Raw genomic sequence first — 21,844 nt, 5'->3', positions numbered from 1 at the left:
GTAACCTGAAAGATGAGAAAAACAGGTTAGATTATACTCACCCAGGGGCAGTCCCTCTGCGGTGGGCGTCGCGGTCCGGTCTGGGGCCTCCTATCTTCATAGGATGACGTCCTCTTCTTGTCTTCACACCGCAGCTCCGGCGCAGGGGTACTTATATTCCCTGTTGAGGGCAGAGCAAAGTACTGCAGTGCGCAGGAGCCACGGCAGGCAGACAAGAAGAGGACGTCATCCTATGAAGATAGGAGGCGCCGGACCGCGACGCCCATCGGACCGGACCGCAGCGGGACCGCCCCTGGGTGAATATAATCTAACCTCTTTTTCTCATCTTTCAGGATACATCGGCTTATCTACAGCATTACAGAATGGTGTAGATAAGCCCCTGATAACGGTGGCCACAGCTCATCTTCGATTTTTGGGGTGACAGATTCCCTTTAAGTTAACAATGTTTATAGCCACATTTACAGACGGTCTTACCTCTTCTAAGTGTTAACTGGGGTAAAGGTATTATTCCCATAATACAGATTCCATTTTCTGGACTACTTTCTATCAGCCATTTATGGCATATAATTTTGATATGCCTGAACTGTCTCATATGTTAGTGCCCCTGTAAGTTTTAATGTGGCTGTTGGGAGTGATTTATCATGATAATGTGGTCCTCTGACCAGAAAAGGTTGTGCACCCCTGCTCTGCAGGCTCTGTATAAGTGCCACTTACCTGGCTGATGGATTGTAAACAAATATGGTGCTGCCTGGTAGTTACTTGGGGCTGCTGAATACTCAGCTTTACTACTCACCAGCACGAATTTTTAAAGTGGTTGTCTATTGTTGGACAGCTCTATCTTGTTGGCTTCACTGGCCATAGTTAAATAGAAACCTTTCATACTTGCCTCCCAGACTGGACTTCTGCTCGGACAGAGTAGTGAAGGTGGCATCCAGCCAGCATCTGCTAAGTAACTGCCGTGGTCTTAACAATGTTATGTGCTCGTCGGTGGATACAGCTCTATGATTGGAGACATGGCATTGGTGTAGTGGAGCTGTTAAGATGGCTTTGTGCAGTGGAAGTGGATGTTAAAACCAGGGCTGTGGAGTCTGTAAGCCAAACCTCCAACTCCTCAATTTCCCCGACCCCACAGCACTGGTCACTACTGAGCATGTGCAGCACAGATCTCAACTAAAAGGTTAGTGTGACCCCGGCCTTATACGCAATATCTGTTTAAAAAAAATAATAAAATTCCGTGGGCTCCCGCACAATTTTCAAAACCAGAGAGGGAAAGCCAGCGACTGGGGGCAGATGTTTATAGCCTGGGAAAGGGGTAATACCCATGGGTCTTCCCAGGCTATTAATATCAGCTTGCAGCTGTATAAATTAGCCTTTACTGGCTATTAAAATAGGGGGGGGGGGGGCAAAAAATTACGTGGGGTCCCCCTATAATAAATAGCCAGAAAAGGCTATGCAGACAGCTGCGGGCTGATATTTATAGCCTAGGAAGGGGCCATGGATATTGCCCCCCCCCCCCCCCCCCCCCCCCGGCTACAAATACCAGCTCACAGCCACCCCAGGAATGTCGCATCTCTAAGATGCCCCAATTCCGGCACTCAGCCTCTCTCTTTCCACTGCCCTGTAGCGGTGGCATATGGGGTAATAGTTGGGGGGTTGATGTCACCTTTGTATTGTAAGGTGACATCAAGCTCGGCTTAGTAATGGAGAGGCATCAATAAAATACCTACCCATTACTAATCCTATAGTTGTTAAGGGGTTAAATAAAGGCACAGCCAGAATAAAGTATTTTAATGAAATAACACACTACACAGATTCCCATCTTTATTGTACTCCTAATTACTGTGACATCCTCAATCACCTGTAAAACAAAAAAAAAAAAAAAACTAAAATAATAAACCAACACAAATACTCCCTGGTCCAAGTCAATTTAATCCATAATAACGAGTGTCCCACGACAATCTCCCCTATAGAGCAGTCACATCAGGAGATGTGACTGCTCTACAGGGCCTCCAGTGTGATCACTGAGGGTTCACTGTAGTTCGTGCTCTCACTTTACGGCACTGCTGCGTGAGAATTTTCTCACACAACGTTGCCTGTGACAGCATGAACTCAGGTGACCTCTCTGCTGACGGCAGAGGGATACAGTGTGGAGGTTTACCTCATATCTTTGTACACCGGAGCCCCTGTTGAGCGGTCACAACTCCCGATGTGACAGCTCTACACGGGAGATCGTAGTGTGACAATTTTTTATTAAATGGATTACGTCGGAACAGGGAGTATACTGCTGGTTTATTTTTATTTTTTTGCAGGTGATCGAGGGCATTGGGGATTAGCTGTATGGTGAGTATGTACTGTATTTTTTATTTATTTATTTTTTTAAACACCGCTGTATGCTGGGACTACTACTGTGCCATCATCGGCTAGCTGTCACTGTAGCAGACATAGCCGGAAGAGACTAGTAGTCCCATCGGACGATGCCTGCCTACACACAGACCCGCACACACACAGTCTCCGATCACACACTTTCTCCTCCCGCTCTCGAGCATTTCTCGCACTCAACTCTGTAGCAAAACCGCAGATCTTTAAATCTGCAATTTTGCTGCGGATTTGACTGACTCAATGGGTGCAAAAACACTGCTGATCCACAAAAAGAATTGACATGCTGCGGAAAAAAAACGCTGCAAATCCGCCCGTATGCCTGCAGCATGTGCACAACAATTCTGAATTTCCCATTGACTTACGTTGGTAGAGCACTACACTGTGAATTTGATATGTAAATGATTGAACACGCCATGAAGCACATAGCGCCTGCACTTCATCTGAAAAGTCATTCTGTGCTGATAGTTCCTATTATGCCACACAATCCTATGGCCATATTGGTCCTCTTGTGAAGCCCAGCTTTTTAGCCATCCTTAGTTACTGTTGATTTTAGGTTCAAGTTTGCTATGGGGGGGGCTAAAGGGAAAAAAAACGAAAAAAAAAAAAAAAGTTACCTCTCTTTTCCCTACTTAAAAATAATGAAATGCGTTCAGACACACCTGCTGCTCACCCGCAGAGACAGACATGCAGTGTATCTCTCCAGACCGCATCACGTCTATTTATCTGTACATGTACAGAACACATGTAGAATCACCTGTATTCAATAGCCGGCAGCCCTTTGGACGCAGAAGACATGTGCTGCGTCGTCCAAAGCGCTGCCAAGTACTGACCATGTGCATATACCCTTAAACGTTAAACTGACCCCTTTTGCTCCTTTACTGCAGTAGCAGGTCCACAGATGTCCATATGATTGTGTCTGTGCCTGGTGCAGCAATCTCTTTGCTCACAAATTGTGTTTACATTGTATGGATTGTTCATAAAATGAGGGGGATCCATATGGTTTTTACTTATGTTTTAAATTTTATATTGTGTGTTAATAAAGTTTTATTCGGACTCCCATCACAGCACCATGAGAGAGGGGATCCGCCCTTCAGGAACAGGAAACCTTGTAGATTGTGAGCCCTCGTGGGCAGGGTCCTCTCTCCTCCTATACCAGTTGTGACTTGTATTGTTTAAGATTATTGTACTCGTTTTTATTATGTATACCCCTCCTCACATGTAAAGCGCCATGGAATAAATGGCGCAATAATAATAATAATACTAATAACCTACAGATACAAAAGGGCGGCACCTCTCCCACGCATCAGTTTGTTTCCTGTTGCTGATAGGACGGGATCCTACAGATGAAGAGTCTCATGGATCCCAGGCCGGCCGGCTCAGGTAGCGGGAGGGTCTCATACCTCTGCCGGTGCAGAGTTCCTGGAGACGCCACGGTGGTCCTGGCTGGGCTGCACAGCGGTGGCGTTCGCAGCAGGGAGTGGAGTCCAGAGGATGTCCGTCTCCATAGAAGCCAGTGCCAGGTAAGTTCCCCCGGGTTCTTCTGCTCCGGCGGAGCACTGGTGCCAGAGGTGATGTGTGCAGGGCCGGGGGAAGATTGTTGGTGGGTGCTGTCCGGGGCGCCGCTGGCAGGCCGGGCTTCTCGCGCTGCTCTGGACGCATTGAGGAAGCGTCAATGGGCCGCCGTGATGTCGGAGGCGGAGCCAGTGTGCGCTTCCGGGTCACCGGAGTTGCTTCTTATGCGCGGTAAAACCAAGATGGCAGCGCCCAGCGGAATAGGACACCGGACACTTGCACACGTCCCTCAGGCCGGTCGGTGCACCTGTAGGGGCGGAGAACCAACCGGAGGAGGAGATATAAGCAGGCTCCAGGGAAGGACCCATGCTTCTGGCCTCATTTTCTGTGCATAACGGAGAGTGATTATGAGCAGCAGCCTCAGATGCTGGAAGATGTGCGGAAGGCTAAGGAGAAAGAGCGAGACAGATGGAGTCACCAGTCCAGTCGTAAGAGCTCCTCCAGACAAGGGTCTGCAGCATCGACTGTGAAAACCCCCCCTCATATTCCGGTACTTATTTGCTGCAGACACTGGTAAGTGATCTACGTGAATGTTCACTCAGTGACGCGGTTCCCACTTATATTTTTTATCTAGGGGAAGAAGTGCACGGGTAAGGCTAAACACAAAGAATGCGCCCTCTGTGGAGTCCCCTTACCAGATTCGTGCCTGAAAAAAATTATGTACCGCCTGTATCCAGCAGTCGGTGAGGTCTCAGGAAGGGGAAAGGGTGGAGTGCTATTACGTGTAAATAGACTATGTTGCTTTTACTATCCTCTCCCAGGTAGCAGAAGAGTCTCCTAATATTACTGCAAGCCTGAAAGATATAGTCAGGGCAGAAGTAAGGGAATCCCTGAATTCCCTGTCTCAAGTAAAGACCTCAAGATACAAAGCCCCTTTGATCTCAGGTTCTTCGGAGGAAGGAGAGAAAGATGAGGATCTCTCCTGAATCAGTTCTCTCATTCTCTTCATCGGAGGAAGACTCTGCTCATTTTGCTTGCCCCTAGACCGAGTAGATAAAATGGTAAAAACGGTCAGGGGTATGATGGGCATAGCAGAACCCAAACCACAGCTATCTATGCAGGAGGTCATGTTTCGTGGGCTGGAACAGAGGAAGTGAATGTCTTTCCCTTTAAATGAAAAGATCCAGAAGCTAATTTGCCGGGAATTGAAAAAGCCAGAGAAGAGGGGCTCTTTACCACCAGCTCTTAAGCGTAAATACCCTTTCGAGGATCTGGCAGTCAGTACCTGGGACAAAGCCCCTAAGTTAGATGCGGCAGTAGCCAAAGCATCAAAAAGGGCCTCGCTACCTTTTGAAGACATGGGGATCCTTAAAGATCCCCTAGACAGGAAGGCAGAGACCTTCCTTAAGGGAACCTGGGAGATGGCAGCCGGGTCCCTAATACCAGCGGTAGCAGCAACTTGTATGGCCAGATCCATGATGGTCTGGCTGGACCAATTAGAGTCCCAGCTAAAAGAAGGGGCTTCTAGAGATACAATATTGGGTGGCCTGCCAGTGATTCAGGAAGCTGCAGCCTTCCTATCAGATGCCTCAATTGACTGTTAGAATGGTGGCCAGAGCAGCAAGACTTTCCAACGCGGCTCGCAGAGCCTTGTGGCTTAAATGCTGGCCGGGGGACATCCAAACAAGGTCAAAGCTCTGTGCTATCCTGTGCAAAGGGGAATATCTATTTGGGCCAACCCTGGATGAGTTGCTGGATAAGGCAGGGGATAAGAAAAAAGTTCCCAAATTTATCGTCTACGTCCTACCAACGTGCCTTCAATAGAAGGAGGTTTGGTCAGGGAAGAAGATGCACATCATTACCCACTAGAGACATTTTCAGATGGGAAGATAAACGAAGGAGAGGTACAGGCGAAGGAGAGGTACAGGCTTTATGTTCAGGCGCTCTTCAAGAGAGCGTAAGAAGCCCGACAAATGACTAGCAATTCCCGTGGGGGGTAGATTCTCAGCATTCCTTCCAGCATGGTTAGAGAGCACAAATAGTGACTGGGTGTGGAACATAATAGCTAATGGACTCAAGCATGAGTTCAATTTTATTCCACGGAATAGCTTTAAATTATCTCCCTTGCGCTCTTCCCCTCTTGAACAGATGGCATTAGAAACAGGTTTAAATTTATGCCTTAAAAATGTCCTGGTGGAGGTTCAGGATTCTGAGAGAGGTAGAGGATTCTACTCTCCTCTGTTCCTCATTCAGAAACCTGATGGATCATTTAGAACCATTATTAATCTCTGTTCCCTAAATGAGTTTCTAAGCAATCGAACCTTTAAAATGGAATCAATCAGTTCATCAATAAAGATGTTGTTTGAAAATTGTTTCATGACAGTCATGGATTTGAGAGACGCGTACTTTTCCTATCGCCACGACAGCACCCCTACGAGAGAGGGGATCCGCCCACCTTCCGGACAGGAACCTACAGGATTTAAAGGGGCGGTCCACCTCACCACTCCAGTTTGGGTTCCTGTCCGGACGGCGGGAGCCTGCAAGAATGAACCTTACCCGGGTCCGCCATGCCTCTGTGCGGTGTCCGTAGCGAACGACAGAATCGGGGGCCCGGAAGCAGCGTCGGGGGTGTCCTGCGTGCAGACCCCCCCTCCTCTGGCCACACGGAGCACGTTCCAGGGGTCGGGCAGTGCCGTCCTGGTCCACAGTGCAGGCGCGGTGTTCAGCGCTCACACCGGCGCAGGTGAACCCGGAAGTAGTTCTCACACTTCCGGGGTAAGCTGGAGGAGGAGCACTGCAGCGTTTGAAAAAGAGCGGCGGCTGTACAGGAAAGCGTGCAGCAATGTCCTCAGTAGGGGACGCCGAGCACCCTCAAGGAGAGGGATCGGAGCAGCGCAGCAAGAGCAATAGCCGCTCAAGAAGCAGCAGCAGCGTGGTACGGGGGCAGCAGCGTGCGAGCGCCCCAGCGTCACAAGTGGATCGTTCTCCTCCAAAACCGGTATTCACAGATTCAGCCTCATGGTGAGTGTTATCAATGCTCCTGGTGCTGATATGGTCTGTTATTTTGTGCTTTGTTTTAGGGGAAAAAGTCATCTAAATCTAAGCACAAGCAATGTGCGTTATGCATGACCCCAATGCCTGACAGTTATACTAAAAGGCTTTGCCAGGCGTGCATCTGTCAGACCTTAGAAGAGGAAGCTCCCCTTCGTTCTTCAGACCTTAGAGAGGTCATCAGGGAAGAAATAAACTATTCCCTTAGAACCAGCCGCCATGGGAGGTTAAGCAGGGACATATCTCCAGGATCTAGTCCGTCCCTGCAAGAAGGTGAATGTTCCCGCTCCTTATCACCATCCTCCTCAGAGGAAGAAGGAAGGCCATGTTTTTCGGTTGATAACATGGATATATTGGTTAAAGGAGTCCGAGCAAACATGGGGGTTACTGAGAACAGGGAACCAAAATCTGCACAAGACTTAATGTTTGCGGGCTTGTGCCAGAAGAGTCGTAAGTCATTCCCGGTCGTGGATACAGTTAAGACCCTTATAAAACGGGAATGGGATAAACAAGACAAAGGTTTCCTACCGTCATCAGCAAAAAGAAGGTATCCCTTTGACGATGATGATCTGACGGTATGGATGAAGGTCCCAAAAGTGGACCTCTTCATCTAAAGCCGGAGCCCTGCCACTTGAGGATGTCGGCCTTCTGAAAGATCCGTCAGATAGAAAAGCGGACATGTTTTTGAAGAAGGTGTGGGAGTCGTCTGCTGGTGCTTTCAAACCGGCAATCTCCAGTACTTGTACGGCTAGATCTGTCATGGTTTGGGTAACCCAGCTGGAGGAACAGCTGAAATCCAAAGTGCCCAGAGACAAAATACTAAACTCCCTATCGCAAATACGGGAAGGGGTGGCGTATTTAGCGGATGCATCTGTGGATTCGCTAAAGTTAGCAGCCAGATCAGAAGGTCTTTCAAACGCCGCTCGACGAGCCCTATGGCTTAAGACCTGGAAGGGAGATGCCCAGGCGAGAGCAAAACTGTGTACGATTGGATGACATTCTAGCTAAGGCTGAGGATAGAAAAAAGGGCTTTCCTAAAGTGTTTAATCCTACCTTTAGGAATACCTTCAGGAGACGCTTCCAATACCGAAGACCTTATCAGAACCGAGACTGGGAACCAACAGACCCGAAGAAGAAAGGTTCGGACTCTAATGCCCCATCATCTTCATCAAGAAGAAGAAGAAATTACCGTTAATAGTGACCTCCCAGTAGGGGGCAGGCTAAAACACTACTATGCTCAGTGGGCCAAAATATCATCGAGTAACTGGGTTTTGGGCATAATAAAATCGGGGTTAAAATTAGAGTTTCGGGAAAAACCTTCAAATTTCTATATCTTAACTACCCCTGATTCCTTAGACCAACAAAAGGCCCTTGAAAAGGAAGTTCAGATGTTAAGACAGAAAAAAGTTATACTAGAGGTTCCAAAACAACAGCAGGGGAAGGGGTTCTATTCCCCTTTATTTTTAATTCCCAAACCTGATGGATCCTATCGAACCATCATAAATTTACGGAAATTGAACAAGCATCTACAATATCATGCTTTTAAAATGGAATCTATTAAAACAGCGACTAAACTTCTTTTTCCCAGATGTTATATGACAGTCCTGGATTTAAAGGATGCGTATTATCATCTGCCCATTCATCAGGAGCATCAACAATTCCTCAGAATGGTGGTGCGTTTAAACGACCAGGTCAGACATTTTCAGTTTACTGCAATGCCGTTTGGTCTATCTATGGCACCGAGAGTGTTTACTAAGGTCATTTCGGAAGTAATGGCCTATGTCAGAGAACACGATACGTTAGTTATACCCTACTTGGATGACTTCCTAGTAGTGGGGAATTCGTTTTCTCAGTGTAAGAATCGCCTAAATCATGTAATATCTTCCTTACAGGACTTGGGTTGGCTAGTCAACTTGGAAAAATCAAGATTGGTACCATCATCGACTCAGACTTTCCTAGGTATTCTGCTAAATTCGGAAGAGCAACTATGTTTCCTTCCGGAAGAGAAAAAGCAGAAGATTGTGCACAAACTCAGTACTGTATCAAAAAGGCTAGATCTGACTTTGAGAGACGCTATGTCCCTTCTGGGATCTTTGACATCGTGCATACCGGCCGTCCAGTGGGCTCAGTTCCACACTCGAGTGTTGCAGTCCCAGGTCTTGGTTGCAGAGAAGAGTCTTCAAGGACAATTAGGCAAAAGACTCAGGCTATCCACTGCCACTCTAGACAGTCTGAGATGGTGGCTAGACATGGAACATTTAGGGAAAGGAGTAAGCTGGAATATAATACCAGACAACACGGTCACAACCGATGCCAGCCCGATAGGATGGGGAGCTCACATAGGAGATGTTTGGGCTCAGGGACAATGGTCTCTCCTAGAGGCTCAAGAGTCCTCAAATTGGAAAGAGCTTACGGCAGTCAAAAAGGCCCTGCTCAGGTTGCTACCATCTCTGCAGGATTCACATGTAAGAGTCCAGTCAGACAACACAACAGTAGTGGCGTATCTCAACCATCAGGGGGGTACAAGATCAAAATCCCTAATGAACACCGCCACAGACATTCTCAACATAGCTGAAGCTCATTTTCGCTCTGTCGGCCGTTCACATTCGGGGAGAGCTCAACACAGAAGCAGATTACCTCAGCCGTCATTCTCTAAGTCAAGGAGAATGGGTTCTAAATCGACGGGTGTTCAAACAGATAGTAGATCTTTGGGGGTTACCCGTCATAGACCTATTTGCAATGAGAGAGAACAGACAGACCAGGAAATTTGCTTCGCTTCAGGTGGCAGACAAACCCTGTGTAATAGACTCCCTTCAGATGCACTGGGATTTCCCTCTAGGGTATGCATTTCCCCCAATGTGTCTGATCCCTATAGTCCTCAGAAAGATCAGGGAGGAGAGGGCGAGAGTGATCTTGATTGCCCCCTTTTGGCCCAGGAGGGCATGGTTCTCGTTACTCAGAACAATGTCTGTGACCGATCCCTGGGTATTGCCAGTCATTCCGGAGCTTCTTTCTCAGGGTCCATTCCGTTACCCCAATGTGGAATCCCTGCATCTGACGGCGTGGAATTTGAGAGGGAGTTATTAAGGAGAAGAGGGTTTTCAGAGGCTCTCATTTCTACTCTGTTAAACAGCCGGAAAGAAGTTACTACTAAGATCTATGCTAAGACTTGGAAAAAGTTCCTTGCCTTCTACCAACATCCCTTTTCAGGCAAGGTTCCAATTCTGGCTATTCTGGAATTTTTACAGAAAGGCCGAGAATTGGGCTTGGCAGTAAATACCCTTAGAGTCCAAATTTCAGCTCTGGGGGCATTATATAGCAGTGATGTGGCAGGGAACAGATGGGTATCCAGATTTATTAAGGCCACTGAACGTTCTAATCCAGTGTATGTGCCCAGTCTGCCACCATGGGACTTAAGTTTAGTTTTAGATGCCCTAACTGAACCCCCCTTTGAGCCAATAGATTCGGTCTCCATTAAATATTTAACTTTAAAAACTGCCCTCCTAGTGGCCCTAACTTCTGCTTGGAGAGTGAGTGATTTACAGGCTTTATCGGTAGATCCGCCTTATTTAATGGTCTTTCAGGATAGGATCGTGTTAAAACCAGATCCAGCATATCTACCAAAAGTAGCTTCCAAGTTTCATAGAAGCCAAGAGATAGTTTTACCATCATTTTGTGACAATCCGGTTTCAGCTGAAGAGCAGAAATGTCATATGCTAGATGTTAGAAGAACGCTGTTAGAATACCTCCACAAAACAGAGCCAGGGAGGCAGAGTAGGGCTCTGTTTGTTTCCTTTCAGAATCCAAGAAAAAGGGCGAGTGTAACGAAAGCGTCGATCGCCAGATGGATAAGAGATGCCCTATATCTTGCTTATATTGCCAAAGGCCAAACACCACCAGATGGCATCAGAGCCCACTCTACTCGAGCCATGGCCTCATCCTGGGCGGAAAGAGCAGGCGTCTCCATAGACGTAATATGTAAGGCGGCAACGTGGTCATCTCCTTCCACCTTTTATAGACATTACCGTCTTGACCTGTCAGAGGCCAATTTAACTTTTGGCCGTTCAGTACTTAGTACTGTAGTCCCTCCCAGGTGATTGATCTTTGAAAATCTCTCGTAGGGGTGCTGTCGTGGCGATAGAAAAAACGGTTTTTACGTACCGGTAATAGGATTTTACGGAGCCACGACAGCACCCGCACATTCCCCCCCGTAGTTAATCACTGGTTTCCTGCACTCTATTGGAAGGTGTGCTGTTAGTTATCACTCTTTTAGAGGTGATGGTATTTAGTAATGTTTAAGTATATATGTTTATGTACTAACTCAATGGGCGGTGTCCCTTATACTCTGAAACACAAACTGGAGTGGTGAGGGGGACCGCCCCTTTAAATCCTGTAGGTTCCTGTCCGGAAGGTGGGCGGATCCCCTCTCTCGTAGGGGTGCTGTCGTGGCTCCGTAAAATCCTATTACCGGTACGTAAAAACCGGTATCATGTACCTATCCATACAGATTTCCAGCATTTCCTGAGGGTGGCGGTGTCCATGAGGGGGGGTAGTCCGCCATTTTCAGTTTATGGCGCTTCCCTGTGGTTTATCGGCCGCCCCTCGGGTATTCACAAAATTAGTTGCCGAGGTCATGGCCCATCTGCGGGAGTTGAATATTCTTATTGTCCCTTACTCAGATGATTTCCTGATAGTGGGTAATTCAGTAGATCATTGCCTGTCACAAATAGAAAAAACTAGGGCCAGGCTAGAGCATTTAGGCTGGATAATAAATTATGAGAAATCCCGATTGCAGCCTTTAAAGGTCCAGAAATTTCTAGGCCTACTGTTAGATTCTGAAGCCCAGCAATGTTGTCTACCGCCAGACAAGTTAATGCACATTCAACAGCAGGTATTAAAGGCAATTGATAGACCCTCCATGACTCTCAGGCAGGCCATGTCCCTATTAGGGTCCCTGACGTCATATATCCCAGCTGTCAGGTGGGCTCAGTTTCACACTAGACCCCTACAGAAGCATGTCTTAGTTAATGATAGAGCCTTGGGGAGGTCCCTGCAGAGCCAAATATCGTAGAGCCCGTTAACCATCACATCTCTTAGGTGGTGGCTGGACAAGGACAACTTATCTTCAGGAGTTCCCAGGGTAACCCACATAACCCGTGTAATAACCACGGATGTTAGCTCCTGGGGGGGGGGGCATATGGGTGATATCGTGATCCAAGAACAATGGGACTCCCGGGTGGGATCCTCGTTCAACCAGAGGGAGTTGTTGGCAATAGAATTATCAGTTAAAAAGCACCTCGTATATCTACAGGTTCACCAAGTCAAGATTCTTTCGGACAACCAAGAGGCGGTAGCCTATGTCAACTACCAAGGTGGAACACGTTCCGAGGCTCTGATGCAAGTAGCAGATCCCCTATTTCAAACAGCCGAAATAAATTTTCAATCTTTAACAGCGCTTCATATCAGAGGAAAGGACAACATAAGAGCAGACTTTCTAAGCCGCAATACCCTAAGACAGGGTGAGTGGTCTTTGAACAGGGACATCTTCAACCAGATTGTTTGCAAATGGGGTCAACCGGAGGTAGACCTCTTTGCCAACAGGAGAAACAGAAAAGTAAGGAAATTCTGTTCCCTGAATCCCAGGGAGAATCCTCTGGTAGTGGACGCATTCCTGACAAAATGGGACTTCTCCCTGGCCTACGTATTCCCGCCATTAGCCCTGTTACCTCTAGTGGTGAGAAAAATCAGGGAAGACCGGGCAAGGGTCATACTAATCACCCCATTTGGCCCAGGAGGACCTGGTTTGTATGGCTCAGGACAATGTCGGTATGCGATCCCTGGGTACTTCCAGACCTTCTGGATCTGCTCTGTCAGGTTCCGATCAACCATCCATAAGTGATGGGACTTAATTTAACGGCATGGAGTTTGAAAGGTCATTGTTGACAAATAGAGGCTTCTCTCCGAATTTAGTAGACGCCCTTCTGAAGAGTAGAAAAGTTGAAAAATCACAACAAAAATCTACGCTAGAACCTGGAGGCGATTCCTATCCTCTTCTGAGTTTAGTGTCGAAGAGGGGGTACAGGTGCGACAGATCTTAGAATTTCTTCAGAAGGGTTTGAAATTAGGCCTTTCCACGAGTACACTAAAAGTGCAGGTCTCAGCCCTGGGGGCCCTATTTTCCTGTAATATTGCCAATATCTATTGGATTTCTAGATTTATCAAGGCCGCTGGGAGAGCTAGGCCCATAGACAAGAATAGAAGCGTGCCGTGGGATCTCAACCTAGTCCTTTCAGCTTTGACAGAGGCCCCGTTTGAACCCCTGGAGTCAGCCTCGATTAAAAAGCTATCCCTTAAAACAGTATTCTTGATAGCAATAACATCTGCTCATAGAGTAGAGGATATTCAGGCAATTTCCAGACTTCCCTCTTATACAGAGTTCTTGCAGGACAGGGTAGTCCTAAGGCCGGACCCAGTTTACCCAAAGTAACATCCCACTTTCATAGGTCACAAGAGATAATTCTACCCTCTTTTCTCCCTAACACCTTCAAACCCTAAAGAAGAGAAACTTCATACTTTAGAAGATGCCTACTACAATATATCTCGGCTACTAATCCTTGGAAAAAGGATAATGCATTATTTTTGTCCTTCCAAGGTTCTAGAAAAGGGCTTAGAGTATCAAAATGCACGCAAGCCAAATGGATTAAGGTGGTTACTCTCTAGCTTATACAGCAGGTGGGTTTCCGGCTCCGCAGAATTTGAGGGCCATGGCATCATCCTGGGCAGAAAGAGCTGGAGTGTCAATCGACCAGATATGTAAGGTGGCCATATGGTAGTTTCCTTCCATCTTTTTTAAACAAAATCGGTTGGACTTGGGGAGCTCCTCCGTTCACACCTTCGGGTTAAGGGTACTGCAGGCTATAGTCCCTCCCTAGGGTAGCTTACATCTCTAATTCTCTCGTGGTGCTGTCATGGGAGTCCGAATAAAGCATTGTTACTTACCAGTAACGGCATTTTTCGGAGGCCCATGACAGCACCCTTAGATCCCTCCCTTTCATATGGCGGCTGCACTCCTTCTTAAAAGGTTTCACGTGTGTTAATTAAATTACAGTTAAAATTATATATATTTTGGGTATATTTGGATATATTGGTTTAATATTTGTGCAATTAACCGTGGTAGTTCTCTAAAGCTCTGAAATACAAACTGATGTGTGGGAGAGGTGCCGCTCTTTTGTATCTGTAGGTTTCCTGTTCCTGAAGGTCGGATCCCCTCTCTCGTGATGCTGTCATGGGCCTCCGAAAATTGCCGTTACCGGTAAGTAACTTAATGCTTTTTTCATTATTTGATTATATTGGTTGTGTGCTTATCATACAATGGTGCTTTTTGCTCTTTTTTTCTAGTCACATCGTTTATCACTGATACTGCGACCTCTATATCTGATATTCTTAAAGTAGTGCACCTTGTGTTCTTCATTATTGTTGCTGCATCTTATCCCATTCAAAGACGAGCTGATAGGTTGGGCTGCACAGTTAGATAATTAACCGAGGAGAATATAAAATAGATACAATGAAAATCCCAGATAAATACCATTCTAAAACCCCTATCAATACTGTTGTAAAGTCTTAAAGGTTTTTTTTCCCACAGTTGAAAGTTATTCCCTTTCTATAGCAAATGATTGCCGAAGTCCTTTGCTCTGGGATCACCAGTGATGGAATGAGCCTCTGCACAGAGATGTCTGAATAGAGCAGAAGTCAAGCTTGCACATCCATCTATTGTCTGAGACTGTCCTGAATGGCCACTTGTGGGAGGGCATACATTTCACAATGTTATAGTGGCTGCAGAGCGGAATCAACATTTTATTTAACCCCTTAATGACCGGAGCTTTTTTTGTTTTTGCTCCCCTCCTTCTCAGAGCCATAACTTTTTTATTTTTCTGTCAATATGGCCATGTGAGGGCTTCTTTTTGGGGGACAAGTTGTACTTTGGAACGACACCATTGGTTTTACCATGTCGTGTACTGGAAAACGGGGAAAAAAATCCAAGTGCGGTGAAACTGCAAAAAAAAGTGCAATCCCAACCTTTTTTTTTTGTTTGCCTTTTTTGATAGGTTCACTAAATGCTAAAACTGACCTGCCATTATGATTCTCCAGGTCATTACGAGTTAATAGACACCAAACATGTCTAGGTTCTTTTTTTATCTAAGTGTTGAAAAAAACTACAAACTTTGCTAAAAAAAAAAAAAAAATTACGCAATTTTCCGTTACCTGTAGCGTCTCCATTTTTCGTGATCTTGGGTTGGGTGAGGGCTTATTTTTTGCGCGCCGAGCTGACATTTTTAATTATACCATTTTGGTGCAGATATTTTTTTTTGAAAGCCCGTTATTGCATTTTCATGCAATGTCGCAGCGACCAAAAAAACTTAATTCTGGCGTTTTTTCCTTTTTTATCTCTACGCCATTTAGTGATCAGGTTAATGCTTTTTTTTTTTTTTTTTGTTGATTGGGTGATTCTGAATGCGGCGATACCAAATATGTGTAGGTTTGTGTTGGGTGTCGAGTTCCCGCCACTGCACAGGGGGAATCTCGAACCATGTCTGCTGTGGTCTCCCATTCTACATCAGCCGCAGTGGAGCCTGCTCAGCGGACACGTCGGTCCCAGCATCTGGCTCAGCCTGATACTGTGCAAAGGGTTACTGCTGCCTTTTCCAGGCTCTGCTTTTGTAGCCAGCACTGGTCAGTGGCGGGCAGGCTTTTCTGGGACTAATTCCTGCTTTGCGCACACTGAGCATGCCCACGGGAGGACCTCTCATTGGTCACACGCTCAGGCCCTGTAGCAGCTCCTATTGGTTCTCCAGGAAGGTTCTGAAGAGCTGCAACTATAAAATGTTTGCATGGCTGCACGGCCATGTGCTAGTATCAAATTTGTATGGCTTATGCCAGTGGATACTATACCACTCTTTATACATGTGATGTGAGACTGTAGCACTGGGAGTGTACACTCAGGCAGGCAGTTAGTGTCAGTGGGGGCTATTAGCCGTTGGTTGCTTGCAAGCACAACCCTAGTTAGGGCTATAGTTTTTGTGTACAGTGCGACTCTGTGCGAAAACAGAGATCACTTTCAGTTCACATGGGGTGAAGCTTAACCCACGTGTGAGCTCCAGTTTATCCGCCTTTACTTTGCAGCAGATATCTCTGCACGGTGGACCCCGGGCTGCGAACTTGTTGCTTCCTACCTATACTCTGTACGTTCTGCTAGCCCTAACAGGTTTGATTTAAAAAAAAAAAAAAAAAAATTTAATTTTTATTTTGAATGGAGCGAAAGGGGGGTGATGTAAACTTTCATATTTTTTTTTTTTCATATTTTTAAAAACATTTTTTTTAAATTTTGGGTTACTTCAATAGCCTCCTTGGGAGGCAAGAAGCTGCCATGACTCGATTACCTATGCTACATAGAGGCGATGCTCAGATTGCCTCTATGTAGTAGAATGACAGCATTGCTATGAGCGCCGACCAAAAGGTGGTACTCATAGCAATCCAGCATCAACACCCATATGAGGTCTGTAGGAGACCTCTGGTTGTTATGCCGACACACTGATGACCTCCGATGATGTGACGGGGGTCACCGATGCGTGCATTTCCGGCTGGATGGCCGGAAGCACTTGTTAATTGCCGCTGTCGGAGTTTGACAGCGGCATTTAACTAGTTAATAGGCGTGGGCAGATCACGATTCCGCCTGCGCCTATTGCGGTCACATGTCAACTGTTCAAAACACCTGACATGTCCCAGCTTTGATGTGGGCTCACCACCGGAGCCCACATCAAAGTGGGGGTTCTGCCATCAGAGTACTATTCTGTCTGATGGCAAAAAGGGGTTAATCTGTGTTCCAGAGATGTTGGGATATCAAATGAGTTAACCTTTTTTTTTTTATTTATAGTCCAAGCTTGTGTTGGCAGACAATTTTCACTGCGGGCATGTACTTCTCGGTGTATGATGCTGGTGAACCAACCATAATCAGGCAGAAACACTCAAAGGAAAGAAGGACATGCCCCTACAATAGCTTAGAGCAGTGATGGGCAACCTTTTGAGCTTGGTGTGTCAAAATTCGCCAAAAAACTGATCAGAACTTGGGTGGTGTGTCACCTTGATAAAAAAAACCATAATTTTGCGACATGTATAGTTTAAATAACAACTTAACTCGTGTGGGGTGCCGTGATAGAGCTGCAATAATGGCAAAAGTAGAAAACAAGTGGCGGATGACCCAATGGCGGATTTTGGGGAGTTCAGAACAGTGCTATAGAAAGTTTCCACTGGTGTCAGAGATGTAGTGACCTAAGGAGAGTTATCTCCATGTATTCTTGATGAGTGATACAATTAGATTACAATCAGGGGGGCACGGGCCTCGTGAGAGCTCGCTTATGTGTTACGAGCCCATTATATGGTGGATTCTCGGATACTCATGGCTGGGGAACAACAGACCTGCACAAAACCCACCCTGTCCCGATTAGTGGGGAGCAGACGGCAGAGGCAGAGCACCCGCAAGCTTCTGAAGTATATATTCTGGAGTGCAGCCAGCATTGTGGCTGGTGCGAGGTGTGCACCAGGACAAAGAGGAAAGCTTGTCACTACAACAAAGAGATTTACAAGTGGTTTTACTTCAAAGGGCTCGAAGCGAGACACAAACGTTCAGCTTATGTAGGTGTGGGAGGAATTCATCACTTGCCTAATATTGTGCTGATCCATCGAGGCCCGGTCTCCACGAGGAATCTGCAGGTGTCCTGTAGTATCTGGGATAATACCCTAAAGCCGCTTCATCCCCCCCATACATACGCAGAGCGTCTAGGCCTGGGACTTCCGGGAGCTGCGCCTGGCCTACCGGAAGTCCCAGGCCTAGACGCTCTGCACCGGAGCTCTGTTGTTTGGACCCACAGACCTCCTGCATGGCATCCGATCCGATAAAAAATCGGATCGGATGCCATTAGTGTTGAGCATTCCGATACCGCAAGTATCGGGTATCGGCCGATACTTGCGGGTATCGGAATTCCGATACCGAGATCCGATACTTTTGTGGTATCGGGTATCGGTATCGAAACAACATTAATGTGTAAAATAAAGAATTAAAATAAAAAATATTGCTATACTCACCTCTCCGACGCAGCCTGGACCTCACCGAGGGAACCGGCAGCGTTGTTTGCTTAAAATTCGCGCTTTTCCTTCCTTACGTGAAGTCCCGGCTTGTGATTGGTCGCGTGCCGCCCATGTGGCCGCGACGCGACCAATCACAGCAAGCCGTGACGTAATTTTAGGTCCTTCAGGATTTTAAAATTACGTTCTGGCTTGTGATTGGTCGCGTCGCGGCCACATGGGCGACGCGACCAATCACAAGCCGTGACGTCACTGGAGGCTGGACACGCGCACATTTTAAAATGCGCGCGTGTCCAGCCTTCCGTGACGTCACGGCTTGTGATTGGTCGCGTCGCCCATGTGGCCGTGACGCGACCAATCACAAGCCAGAACGTAATTTTAAAATCCTGAAGGACCTAAAATTACGTCACGGCTTGCTGTGATTGGTCGCGTCGCGGCCACATGGGCGGCACGCGACCAATCACAAGCCGGAACTTCACGTAAGGAAGGAAAAGCGCGAATTTTAAGCAAACAACGCTGCCGATTCCCTCGGTGAGGTCCAGGCTGCGTCGGAGAGGTGAGTATAGCAATATTTTTTATTTTAATTCTTTATTTTACACATTAATATGGTTCCCAGGGCCTGAAGGAGAGTTTCCTCTCCTTCAGACCCTGGGAAAGAAGCAATTTCTATGGGGCCGCGGCCGGCGTGTCACTGAAAATGACTACGCGTGTCAGCACTGACACGCGTGTCATAGGTTCGCCATCACTGGCTTAGAGCAAGTTTTTATGTGTGTGAGATGAATGACAGCCTGATCTCCAGGTCTAACTTCCTGCTTGATTAGAAAGCACAGACGACTTCATATAAAATTCCCTGTGGGGTGTAGCACAGCTAATTTTAGCTGTGTTACATCTGGCACAGTCACTTCTGCTCCTCCCTAATGTTGGTTGTCCAGAGATTTCAGTATCACACTTTTGTCTGTTATGCTCAACTTTTACTTGGTCTGCAGTGAAATCAGAGCAGGGTGTCGTTATATCTCATACAGCAGTAGTCCACAACAGGCAGCAATTAAAGTTGCTTGAGCACAGCAAACACATCAGTGATATTGACACACTCTGTAAGGGTATATGTCCACGTTCAGGATTGCATCAGGATTTTTCATGAGTATTTGTAAGCCAAAACCAGGAGTGGGTGATAAATGCAGAAGTGGAGCATATGTTTCTGTTATACTTTTCCTCTAATTGTGCCACTCCTGGTTTTGGCTTAGGCTACGTTCACATTTGCGTTGTGCGCCGCAGCGTCGGCGACGCAACGCATAACGCAAACAAAAACGCAGCAAAACGCATGCACAACGCTGCGTTTTGCGATGCATGCGTCCTTTTTTTGGTTGATTTTGGACGCAGCAAAAATGCAACTTGCTGCGTCCTCTGCGCCCAGACGCGTGCGCCGCAGTGACGCATGCGTCGCAAAACGCAAGTGCAACGCATGTCCATGCGCCCCCATGTTAAATATAGGGGCACATGACGCATGCGGCGATGCTGCGGCGCAGACCGCAAATGTGAACGTAGACTTACAAAAACTGATGAAAAATCCTGAACAAATCCTGATGCAATCCTGAACGTGGACACATACCCTAATGAAGAGAGCTGACACACACGCGCGCACACACACACGCGCACACACACTTAAGGTACCTTCACACTAAACGATATCGCTAGCGATCCGTGACGTTGCAGCGTCCTGGCTAGCGATATCGTTTAGTTTGACACGCAGCAGCGATCAGGATCCTGCTGTGATATCGCTGGTCGTTGAACAAAGTTCAGAACTTTATTTGGTCGTCAGACCGGCGTGTATCGTCGTGTTTGACACCAAAAGCAACGATACCAGCGATGTTTTACACTGGTAACCAGGGTAAACATTGGGTTACTAAGCGCAGGGCCGCGCTTAGTAACCCGATGTTTACCCTGGTTACCAGTGTAAAATGTAAAAAAAAACAAACAGTACATACTCACCTTCGCGTCCCCCGGCGTCCGCTTCCCACACTGACTGAGCACCGTAAAGTGAAAGTACAGCACAGCGGTGACAACACCGCTCTGCTGTTAGGGCCAGCGCTCAGTCAGTGCAGGAAGCGGACGCCGGGGGACGCGAATGTAAGTATGTACTGTTTGTTTTTTTTACATTTTACGCTGGTAACCAGGGTAAACATCGGGTTACTAAGCGCGGCCCTGCGCTTAGTAACCCGATGTTTACCCTGGTTACCCAGGGACCTCGGCATCGTTGGTCGCTGGAGAGCGGTCTGTGTGACAGCTCTCCAGCGATCAAACAGCGACGCTGCAGCGATCGGCATCGTTGTCGCTATCGCTGCAGCGTCGCTTAATGTGAAGGTACCTTTACTTTGACTCCTGCAGGAGGTTAGAACAGGAGACCATGGCCGTCTCAAACTATACCTTTCACCCTGATACATTTCCTCTAAGCTATAGTGGGAGAAAATTCTTGTTTCCTTTTGAGGGTTGATTCCTGCTTATAATTGGTCAACATCATACAGGGAGAAGGAATACATGCCCCCAGTGAAAACTGTCTTATAACACCCATTTTGAGTATAATAAATATATATATATATATATATATATATATATATATATATATATATATATATATATATATATATATATATATATATATATATATATATATATATATATATATATATATATATATACACATATACTCAAAATGGGTATACATATACTAGATGGTGGCCCGATTCTAACGCATCAGGTATTCTAGAATAAGTATGTATATAGCAGCCACATACAGTAGTATATAGCACAGGCCACGTAGTATATAGGAGCCATGTAGGATATAGCAATCAAATAGTACGTCGCCTGTGCTATATACTATGTGGCTGCTGTATACATACATACATACATACATACATACATACATACATACATACATACATACATACTGTAGAATACCCGATGCGTTAATACAGGCCACGCAATATATAACAGTGGCCACGCAGTATATAACACAGCCCAAACAGTATGTAACGCAGCCCACGCACTATATAACACTGCCCACGCAGTATATAACACAGGCGACGTAGTATAACACTGGCCACGTAATATATAGCACAGCCCACATAGTATCTAACACTGGCCAGGTAGTATATAGCACATCCCACGCAGTATATCACACAGCCCACGCAGTATATAACACTGGCCACGTAATATATAGCAGCCACGCGGAATATAACACAGCCCACGTAGTATACAGCAGTGTGGGCACCATATCCCTGTTTAAAAATATAATTAAAATAAAAAAGTTATATACTCACCCACCGGGATCCAGCGAAGCTCTCGCGATGCGCGCGCGGCTGCCGCCATCTACCGTTCCCAGGATGCATTGCGAAATTACCTACATGACTTAGCGGTCTCGCGAGACCGCTAAGTCTTCTGGGTAATTTCGCAATGCATCTCTGGGAACGGAAGATGGCGGCAGCCACTTGCGGCTCGGTGGACTACGGAGGGTGAGAATAGCAGGTTTTTTTTATTATTATTATTTTTAACCTTACATCTTTTTACTATTGATGGTGCATAGGCAGCATCAATAGTAAAAAGTTGGGGTGACACAGGGTTAATAGCAGCGGTAACGGAGAGCGTTACCCGCAGCATAACGCGGTCCGTTACCGCTGGCATTAACCCTGTGTGAGCGGTGACCGGAGGGGAGTATGGAGCGGGCGCCGGGCACTGACTGCAGGGGAGTAGGGAGGGACTATTCGGA

General features: G+C 46.6%; 1 protein-coding gene across 4 annotated transcripts in view; it reads left to right on the top strand.

Annotated features, from left to right (window-relative positions):
* The window catches only part of YTHDF2 (YTH N6-methyladenosine RNA binding protein F2), a 54,457-nt gene that overhangs the window by 22,228 nt on the left and 10,385 nt on the right, over positions 1-21,844 (top strand). The window lies entirely within an intron of this gene.

The sequence above is a fragment of the Ranitomeya variabilis genome, chromosome 3 (assembly GCF_051348905.1).
Source record: "Ranitomeya variabilis isolate aRanVar5 chromosome 3, aRanVar5.hap1, whole genome shotgun sequence".
NCBI classification, from domain to species: Eukaryota; Metazoa; Chordata; class Amphibia; order Anura; family Dendrobatidae; genus Ranitomeya; species Ranitomeya variabilis.
This window is presented reverse-complemented; position numbering and strand designations above follow the sequence as displayed.